Genomic DNA, 9,804 nt, shown 5'->3' with positions numbered 1-9,804 from the left:
ACCAAGCAGCAGACGTCATGTGTACAAGTTGTGTAACTGATTAGGAAGTCAAGATATAACACAATGTGTCCTTCGACCACTTTAAATAGAAACTATGATTTAAATAAATCTGTTGGTCTCCGTCTCTAACTTCCAAACTTCAGAAGTTCTGTACACGTTCACTTCCTGACTGTAGCACGTGCTTGTGTCAACTCTAAACCTGTTTGTTAGTGCTCACCATCTAGGCCACGCACACCACGTCACGTGACTTCCATATCCTTTTTGATAAGTGGAAGATAAATACTTTCAAATAAATAAAAAAAAAAATTTTCGAAGACTATTAATTAATTCTTACTGCTGTTAGCAATCAAATGAAAAGAAATAACCGCCATCACTATAAGAGGAAACAAAAAAAAAAGTCAACAATAAAAGTTGACAATGCGGGGATCTAAGCAAAGATACAGTAAGTAGGGGCCAATGTGTTGATTGTAGTTGATTCTCTGACTCTAGTTAGGACTTGAGACGTGTTCGTTTGTAGTTGATTCTCTGACTCTAGTTAGGACTTGAGACGTGTTTGTTTGTAGTTGATTCTCTGACTCTAGTTAGGACTTGAGACGTGTTCGTTTGTAGTTGATTCCCTGACTCTAGTTAGGACTTGAGACGTGTTCGTTTGTAGTTGATTCTCTGACTCTAGTTAGGACTTGAGATGTGTTCGTTTGTAGTTGATTCTCTGACTCTAGTTAGGACTTGAGATGTGTTTGTTTGTAGTTGATTCTCTGACTCTAGTTAGGACTTGAGATGTGTTTGTTTTCAGAAAATTTGTACATTTACTTCCTAGTCCAAACTTCACGAAGGCGTGAAAGAACTGAACCCGGAACCATCCAGACTCTAGATCTGCTCCTAGTCATAACCAAAAGACGTAGATTCCTTAATTAGAGGACATCTAGTTCAAGACAATCTATATGACTTGTAGATCTACTCATCGAATGAAATTAGATTCTAGAAATTAGACTAGATCCTAGATCTCAATTCCCATGGGTTGACTTAGACTGATTCTAGACCTCCTCTCATATACTTGTCTGTCTACTTATCTAGTCAATTTAGGTTCTAGACATCTAGATCTACTTTGACCTATCGCAATTTATTGTAGCTCTGACTACTGAAATAAATAAATTCTAGAGAGCTGGTATTTAATGTACCGTCTCCATTAGTCTCATGCTGTTGCTTTCCCTCGTGCTATATTCTGGCCACTTTTAAACATTGTAATGAGAACCAAACAAAAACAAGTCTCTACAAATTTAATGAGATATTGGACTCAATCATTGAACGGTCCTAACACCAGGCACACGCCATCCAGATGCTGAAAACGTGTGATACGGCTCCTGGCAGGTAAGACCAGGCAGTCAGCATCACATTAATTTGACATGTTTTAGCGCCCCAACCCACGCCAGGGCTTTTCTCGCCTCTCCGTTCCCACCCCAGTTCCCTTTCACTTCCTACTTGAATACCCGAGTGAGCACGCTGAAAACTCAAAGAGAAAGAACAGTCGAAAAAACATTGCAAGGACCGCAACTCTTCATCCCGATTTGAATAACAAAGGGAGTTGAACAAAATGTTTTCGGGAAGACAAGGCAAAAGTTTTAGAGAGTTGTCTTTGGAAATTTTTTTTTAGGCCGTTTTAAAAACACGGACCTGATCAATGTTAAGGTGCTTTAGTAAAAAAAACCTTCACATTGAATCGATATGCAACAGTGAACACCTGAAGGATCGATTTCAACAGAGCAGCGTTGTCACTGTTACTGAAAATGATTAGATCGTGCGAGTATTTGCCCTTTGTTCCCAGATACAATTACTACAATTTCTAATTCTCCAAGGGCTAACAGAAACATGAACTCGCTACAGTAGATGCACGAGAACAAATCAACAGTCCAAACTTTCCCAACATTTCATTGAACGGTTGGTCTCGTGTGTTAACATGTCATGTGATTCCTCTCACGATATGAAGATGATTATTATTAAAACTATTGTTATTGTTTTTGTTGTTTCAATTAAGTCTTGTAGCGTTCTATCTTCAATAGATTTGGGCTTTGCTACAACTTTCCCGACCTCAAATGTGACAACCGATAGATTGAAACTTTGACGGACACTTCCAGCCATAAAACTTGTGTCCAGACGTTAGGGAGACGACCTCTAGGGGTTTTTTTTAAACGCTTTGTGACCAATGACCAATATGTATGTATATATGTATGTATGTATGTATGTATGTATGTATGTATATGTGTATGTGTGTTTTTAACGCTATGTGACCAATGGCCAGGCATTGTTTGTGTTGTCCAAGTCTTAAGGCAGGTACCACACAGGAAGCTGAATGAACATTTTCCCTTTCATTAAAGACTCCCCCCCCCCCTGGACACTGTTCTAAACTGAGATTGAGATCTGAACCCTGCACGCAATGGATCAAACAAAACTATAACGAAGTTAGTAGGTAGTGGTTGCGTGAGTATAAAATGTTTTTGAATGCCTATATTGTTTGTGGTTATGACTTTACATCATATCTACGTAACGGACAAAGTCTAATTCGGCCGATTCGCGAAGTGGCCGGCCAAAGTAGAAAATATGCTTTTAATTTCAAGTACCATTCGCGAATGGACCACTATACGTGATTTGGCCGTAACGTATATCTGACGTTAAGCAAAATATATCGGCGGCATTCTCAAATATGTAGGAATTGTTATTGCTTTTGAAAAGTGCAACTTACATACATGCACTCTATATTTCACAGAGAGAAGCTGTTCCTGTTAATGCTCGAATTGAAACTTTCAAGGCTACGTTTGGATTCGAACTTAAGCTTTTTTGATCAGGTAGCAAAGAGTTAATACCACTAAAAAACAAAGAGTTAATACCACTAAAAAAAACAAAACAAATTCCTTTATGTAACTCTAAAGACATTATCTTCCAAAATAGCATTCTTACGGCTTCATTTGAGCTGACAGAAAGGGAAGTAACTTGTTTTGTTAATGGTCGACTGCAATTGTGGTTTACGATTTTTCCTGTCCAACTCTTTCTGGTGCCTAGAAGAAAACCTAACAAGAATGTCAGACTTTATGATGGTCACTGGTCCTATGTCGTAAAGAACAGAAGAAGGCGATCTTTACGACCTTAACAAACCTACTAGGGTTCACTGGGGCTCATCTCCCCACACACAATTCGAAACTAAAATGACACTATCTCTTTTTATTGCGCAGTCTCTCTCTTTCTCTCTCTCTCTCTCTCTCTCTAGCTGTCCCCTCTCTCCATCCTATTTATTAATAAACTGTCACAAAGACTTCATCTGGTGGGACGAGACGATACCATACCTTTCATTTCCTGTTGTCTCCAGCCCGGTTACCCAAAGTGATCGATACCGCCACCCCAAACGAAAGCCTTTACAGCTACCGCTGTCTCCGCTTGGCTGGCTGCTGCGATGATCGATACCGCCCAGCGTTCGCCCCCTTTACAAACTACTTGCATCTCCCGCTTGGATGGCTAACGATGGAGAAATGATGGGAGGATTGAAAGAGGAGGGGAGGGGGGAGGAGAAGATTGATTGGAGAACTAAGTGGAAAGGGGCGGTTGGCGGCGCTCTACAGGTCCCGTATTTATAAAGTATCATAGGCACACACATACACATGTATACTATTCATGTCACTCCACACAGCTGGACGGCAACTACAAATATTTTCTTTAGGAACCAGATACAGGGAACTTTCGGGGGGGGGGGGGGGGCGGAGGAGGTGGAGGGGGATATCAATTTCGTCTGTCACTGAATGACAGGTCCATTTAACAGTGACGTCACAAGTGGTGAAAGTAGATCTAGAAGTAGCCCAAGGATGTGGCTGCAACAGATCCGAACCCTTACCCACTCCTTACTTTTACTAAAATCCTCAATGGATATTTGTTTTTTTAAATCTCTGCACGTAATGAATCATGGCAGTCATTTTACATGTCTGACTAAAAGCAGAAGACGACTCTCGCGCCACAGGGATTGCATTAACATGGGGGCCGAAACGAGGAAAACGCAAAAAGGACGCCCTCGTATAACATTGCGCCGGACCTTCATGGGGGAAGAGGCTACTAACTTTGTTATAGCCTGATTTCTTGGTGACAATGTGTATCTTGATGTGCGGATTGGCGCGGGAGGATCTAAGTAAGACTACAAACTTGGCGGATTTCATGGGCAGATAATTGACATTAAAAACTAGGGATATGAGTTATCATTCATGACCCCAACCATAAGCCTATTAACAAATTCTTCCTATGAATCATTGGTTCATCCTAAAATGTTTATTTCAAAGTACTTTAAAGATAATATTTATGAAGAAGGAAACAACTTCTACTTTCGTATTCTAAGTGAATGTAAAAGAAGTCGGAGTCTTCTCCCCTGAAGCACACGTACGTCACGCTGACTGCCCAATATTCTAAAGGCCATGCCTAGCAAACAAATGCCACGGAGTTAGTTCTTTGGATGAGTGCAATAGTTCAAAGTGCAACATTGCTAGACCAACAACAAAAAAAAAGTCGAAGTTTCAAACAAATACACACAGAAATAACAAACTACTAGTTTAGCGGCACACGAAGTAAAATCAAACGTAGGTGAAGGTCATCTGTTAACTGTGGGAATTCCCATTCACTTCCGACTACTTTAAGAGTCCTTACGTTGCATAGATCTGGGTTTTTCCAATAATGACGCATAAATAGTATCATGATGAAACTAAAGAACGCCGTCACTCCTTAAACTGAAACCTACGTGGCCCAAGAGATCAGGTTTCGAGTTTTAATTTAATCTTGAAACATGTGTTTGAGTCAAAACAAAGTCCTTTTAGCAAATTGGAATGCATTTGTTTATAATACTACTGTTGTGTGTCCTTTTTTCCCTCTTGATAAATAAAACAAACAAGTGGTTGAGAAGCATAAACCATTTTCCATCTACCCAGACAACCAGAGGCTTGAGCTCAAATCCCGGAATCGCTGAGCGCCTGAAGGCACCACCATAACAGTCTACCAGGCACCCTGTCCCCCCCCCCCCCCCCCACAGATCAGCCAAAGACATTGGACATTAGCGAGCTGTAAGTTAGATATTTGTTGCTACTAAAATTCACTTGAAATAATTATTCCCCTCGAGATGAACTCAACAGATGACTACGTCCAACTTGATCATCATGTAGCCTCTCTTGTATCTCAAGTGTATAATGCAAGTCCTGGTGTATAATGCAAGTCCTGTAAAGAATGTATATTGTCCTGAGTGTGTATTCAATCTGATTGTGTTTGATCTTTACCATGTATCGCTACACCAGGGAACATCAGAAGGAGAAAGATGCATTCAGTTCACTGCTGAGCCATAGAAGGCACAAGTGGACTGGTTTGTCCTTGACCCCGTGCAGAACGCAAGAATTTCATTGGATTGAGAACCTCTTGAACAGAGATCATGACAAGCCGAAGTGCCCACATGAATCCCTCTTTAGATGTTGAAATTACAGATGTATCACGTGATCCCCCCCCCCAAACACCCACACAGACATAAAAGTAAGACTTCTTGGAAGTTTGACACGTGTCTATAATTATCACCGTGTAAATCTTGTATTGAAGATCTCTTAAGTACATAGATGTAGTCCTACAGTGTATCTCTTGTCTAGACACATGTTATAACATTTTGTTTTTGGTAGGGGAGGGGGGGTTGTTTCTCAATTCCTCCATTTCACACATCCACCTCCATATAAACACACGCACATACTGATATGATTTCTTCGTCATTTAAAAAAGAAATCGTTTATTTTTGCCTACTCTCATGGACACGTGACAGCCGGTTCTTTCAGCTGATCACGACTACAACTAATAGGTCTTTCGATTATAATCAGGTCATAGTCAGCTATGGAGTCTGATAAAGATGCAAAAGTCGTCATAGAATCTTGGCCAGTTTCATGTCAGGGTTTTAACTTCCTTCTCCGTTCTCAAACCGGAACCAGATTGAGAGATAAATAACTTTTTTAACGGATCTGTCTGTCTGTCTGTCTGTCTGTTCCTGTGTTTTTACTCTGCACTAAGCTAAGTATAAAACGAAAATGTAATGGACGAAATCTCAGCGCTAGACGATAGTTCCAAAATAACATTTCTTTTAAAAAATATCTAGAGGCGGAAATCACAAGGAAAACATTAAAAAATGTAATCAAATTTCCGGCTGGTTTAAATCATAAATTGTAGAAGATTTATTTGTCTAGGACCTGTCTATCATTTTTTCATTTCAATTTCTAACGCTGTTTGACCACCTGGATCCATGAGACCGAGTCTCTAGACTACGGCCCGACTTAGATATTAGACTGTTAATCCATCATCCTGTTTGCGGTTAACGGGGGTAAATAGTTTAAAAACAAACCCCGACAAACAACACATCTATTGTATCACTTTATACTTGCTATAGATAGGAGGGCTTTGGGAATTCCCAAATAAATTAACTTATTTTATTTTCATGAAACTAAGGTACCCGACCTTCCCCTTTCAACAAGTGTCTGTAACATAGGAGAAATTTCCGATTCCTGCTGACGTCTCAGTGTAGGGGAAAAGCCGTTGCTGTTGGCAGTTTGATGTTACGATGCTGAAAGTGTAAGCCTGTAACGAATTATTTGAATTTAAGAAGTACTTTTGAAATACTTGACAAATTTGTGGCGAACTTCTCTCAACTTAGCTCTTGAAGTAGTGTGAACATTTACACTTCCCGGTTTGTTGTTTTTGTTTGTGAGCTTAAAGTTGATGGAAATCAATTCTTTTTAAGTGATCTCTAGAGATAAGGCAAATCAAAGATTAATTCATTTTCTAATCAAACCACAAGCAACACAAATACAAAACTCACACTGATAAGGTTCAACATAACAACTTTCAATTTCACTCGTCAAATGTCACCTGTCTCTTTCTATCTACCAATAAACCAACCAGCGTCTCTATCTATTTTTCTATCTATCTATCTACCTACCTACCAATCTATCTATCTATCTATCTACCTACCAATCTATCTATCTATCATCTATCTATCTATCTACCAATCTATCTACCTACCAATCTATCTATCTATCTTCTACTGCTCCAGCACACATCCTACCCAACCAATGTTAAATCACTAAAATACAAGCCTTTATCCAGCGCTTCAGAAATGTAGCCACTGCTACAGCAAGGCATTGTAACACAGGCATTGGTACAGCACTGCGTATTTTAAGAAAAAAAATTGTTTCGTTTAACATAAGTCTCTCTCTCTCTCTCTGTAATGTTATATATGCGTATGTGTATATGTATGTTTGTGTGCATCTTTTGTTTCTATTTTTTTAAATCACTAACCTATATAATATATGACCTGTTGTTCAAATCATTTCATTCTATGTTATGATAGGGATACACCCAGAGCCTCCATGACTGATGGATGATACTCCCTCGTCATTTCTTTTTGTTGTTAATCTACGCTGAGAGATAATTGAAAACTAGATCTACCTGCGTTTTTGTTTAATCACGTGAGAACATTAAGTGTCTCAGATACATGTTCTCAATCTCTCGCTAAACAAATAAACATAGTCTTAAAATATTTACATTGTTTCCTTTGCTTCTTTGAGATGTCCAGCTTTTGAAGTTGGAGATTATCTGTCCCTGGTTTTTAATGATACAGCACAACTACAAACCACAGCTACATGAAAGGTAACAAAAAAAATGGCAATAGTGATAAAAATGGCAATGTCTTAATTTCCGAAATTTAAGAATGACTACGCAGGGCCAGTTACGACCTGCTCATTTTGTTGCACTTATTGTTGGTAGTGCCGTAGAGAACAACGCCAGTTGTCTATGTTTCAGATCTATGGTAATGGATCTCTGGTTTCTAAAAGGCAAATAAATTTATTTCTTTGAAGTCAAGAATGTTGGTCAGTGTGTATAGTGGTTCTTGTGGACATTTTTCTGGAAAAAAAAACAGCAACTAGTCAGATGTTCTCTACCTGGACAATGGTTTAGGCTAGAGACTTTCAAAGACTTAGTTGCATGGCATAGCTGGCAAAGTGGCCAAATCTAAAAATAGATTGTGAATGACGGACATATTGCATCATTTTCTCCTTCCCTTTAGTGTTAAGTTGTAGCTGGTAAAATTGTAGCTGGTAAAGTTGTAGCTGGTAAAGCTGTAGCTGGTAAAGTTGTAGCTGGTAAAGCTGTAGCTGGTAAAGCTGTAGCTGGTAAAGCTGTAGCTGGTAAAGCTGTAGCTGGTAAAATTGTAGCTGGTAAAGCTGTAGCTGGTAAAGTTGTAGCTGGTAAAATTGTAGCTGGTAAAGCTGTAGCTGGTAAAGCTGTAGCTGGTAAAGTTGTAGCTGGTAAAGCTGTAGCTGGTAAAGCTGTAGCTGGTAAAATTGTAGCTGGTAAAGTTGTAGCTGGTAAAGCTGTAGCTGGTAAAATTGTAGCTGGTAAAGCTGTAGCTGGTAAAGCTGTAGCTGGTAAAGCTGTAGCTGGTAAAATTGTAGCTGGTAAAGCTGTAGCTGGTAAAGCTGTAGCTGGTAAAATTGTAGCTGGTAAAGCTGTAGCTGGTAAAGTTGTAGCTGGTAAAATTGTAGCTGGTAAAGCTGTAGCTGGTAAAATTGTAGCTGGTAAAGCTGTAGCTGGTAAAGCTGTAGCTGGTAAAGCTGTAGCTGGTAAAGCTGTAGCTGGTAAAGTTGTAGCTGGTAAAGCTGTAGCTGGTAAAGCTGTAGCTGGTAAAATTGTAGCTGGTAAAGCTGTAGCTGGTAAAGCTGTAGCTGGTAAAGTTGTAGCTGGTAAAGCTGTAGCTGGTAAAGTTGTAGCTGGTAAAATTGTAGCTGGTAAAGTTGTAGCTGGTAAAGTTGTAGCTGGTAAAGTTGTAGCTGGTAAAGCTGTAGCTGGTAAAGCTGTAGCTGGTAAAGTTGTAGCTGGTAAAGCTGTAGCTGGTAAAGTTGAGATTCTTTGGTTTCAGGTTCATTGGTGGCTCTATCCTTCTTTAGTCTGTGACGTCATTAGGGTCTCACACTGTGATCTGTACATTTCTTGCATTTTTTGTTTTTTATTGTGTCTGTATTCTACTGTTGTTACCCCGTCTGTGTACTTCAAATAGTTGGTAGCATAGTCAGCATTAAAAAAATATTGCTTTTTGTTTTAAGAGTGAATTCAATTCTGTACTAACCTATGATGATGTCAAAGTAGATAATACTACTAATAAAAATCTGTATTATTTATATGTGAAGAATTTTGTTGTACAAGTGTGCATTACAAAACAACAACACTACATGATTAGAGCAAACATTCTGAACCATAGCAGACAAGATATACGTCCTAACTCTAGTTTCCTCTTTAACATTACATGCCAACTACGACAAGTTACATATTGTTTAACGATTTCATTGCCAAAGGAACTATAAGAGTTACTCAATGTGAGCCTAGCCAAAGCTAAGACTAGTGTAGAACAAACATCTTGTTATGAGTTACTCAATGTGAGCCTAGCCAAAGCTAAGACTAGTGTAGAACAAACATCTTGTTATGATAAACTAGTTGGTCCAAAAACTCTTAAGCATTAAATGTTAAAATAAATGAAAAGTTATCAAGGAATTCCCATCTTGACAAAATCATCCCATCAGCCTCAAGTGGCTTGGCGCGTGAACACATCCCGGATAGAAATGTTTCCTCAAACAATGCATGAGGGTTTGTTCAAATACAAATCAAACAAAAACATTCAACTAAAATGCTGTTTAACCTTGGTCGTACCAATATGAGAAAATGTCTCATCTGTTTTGGATCCATCAACTTCAGAATAAAGGAGAA

The 9,804-nt window shown here is 39.1% G+C and overlaps 1 long non-coding RNA gene across 1 annotated transcript; it reads left to right on the top strand.

The window, feature by feature from the left end:
- The first annotated feature begins 2,592 nt into the window (after positions 1–2,592).
- On the top strand, positions 2,593–7,670 carry LOC129927200 (uncharacterized). The gene is made up of 3 exons (XR_008778806.1): positions 2,593–2,840; positions 6,493–6,615; positions 7,394–7,670. It is a non-coding gene; the product is annotated as an uncharacterized LOC129927200 (long non-coding RNA).
- The last annotated feature ends 2,134 nt before the right edge of the window (positions 7,671–9,804 follow it).

This window comes from Biomphalaria glabrata, chromosome 1 (genome assembly GCF_947242115.1).
Source record: "Biomphalaria glabrata chromosome 1, xgBioGlab47.1, whole genome shotgun sequence".
NCBI classification, from domain to species: domain Eukaryota; kingdom Metazoa; phylum Mollusca; class Gastropoda; family Planorbidae; genus Biomphalaria; species Biomphalaria glabrata.
This window is presented reverse-complemented; position numbering and strand designations above follow the sequence as displayed.